General features: G+C 45.6%; 1 non-coding gene across 1 annotated transcript; it reads right to left on the reverse strand.

Annotated features, from left to right (window-relative positions):
- Window positions 1–209: 209 nt before the first annotated feature.
- On the reverse strand, window positions 210–297 carry trnap-agg (transfer RNA proline (anticodon AGG)). Its single transcript is given in 2 exon segments — window positions 210–245; window positions 262–297. It is a non-coding gene; the product is annotated as a tRNA-Pro (tRNA).
- Between the last annotated feature and the right edge of the window lie 306 nt (window positions 298–603).

The raw sequence follows: 603 nt of genomic DNA on the forward strand, positions 1-603 counted from the left end.
AGAATCAAACACGGGTTTAGGTTGTCCAATGAGACACTGAGCCGAGCACATCTGAGATGCATGAACTTTACTCAGTTCGGTGAGTTTCACTTTGCTCCTGGGAATCTCCAGGATTTTTGGACGCTGTGTGAACAACGGCGCGCAATCAAACGTTTTAATTTGAAACATGTCGACCGGCTGAGAAGTGTTTTTTTGACTAAAAGTTGTCAGGGCTCGTCCGGGATTTGAACCCGGGACCTCTCGCATTTCAATTATTAGAACCCCTAAGCGAGAATCATACCCCTAGACCAACGAGCCGCCGACAGTAAGGGATCTAGCTCTCAGATTCTGACCTTCGTTTGCTATTCGGCCCATCGTCCCCCTCTCCATAGTCCTGCTCATGTTTTCCCTTTGATGAATAGATTATTCTTTGAGACATTACTTCACCAACGAGCTGCATTCTTGTCAGTAAAAGGTGAATTTGGCAATGAGGTTAAATGTGATTCCGGAAAAAAACCGAGTGGAAACGGTTTAACACAATAACGACGAAGTTGAGGGCAGACTGGATCAGCAGTCCATTGCCTGAACTTCTCAGTCACCTTATCTCCTATTTACTGCAACGTC

Source organism: Pristiophorus japonicus, unplaced genomic scaffold (genome assembly GCF_044704955.1).
Source record: "Pristiophorus japonicus isolate sPriJap1 unplaced genomic scaffold, sPriJap1.hap1 HAP1_SCAFFOLD_37, whole genome shotgun sequence".
NCBI lineage: Eukaryota > Metazoa > Chordata > Chondrichthyes > Pristiophoridae > Pristiophorus > Pristiophorus japonicus.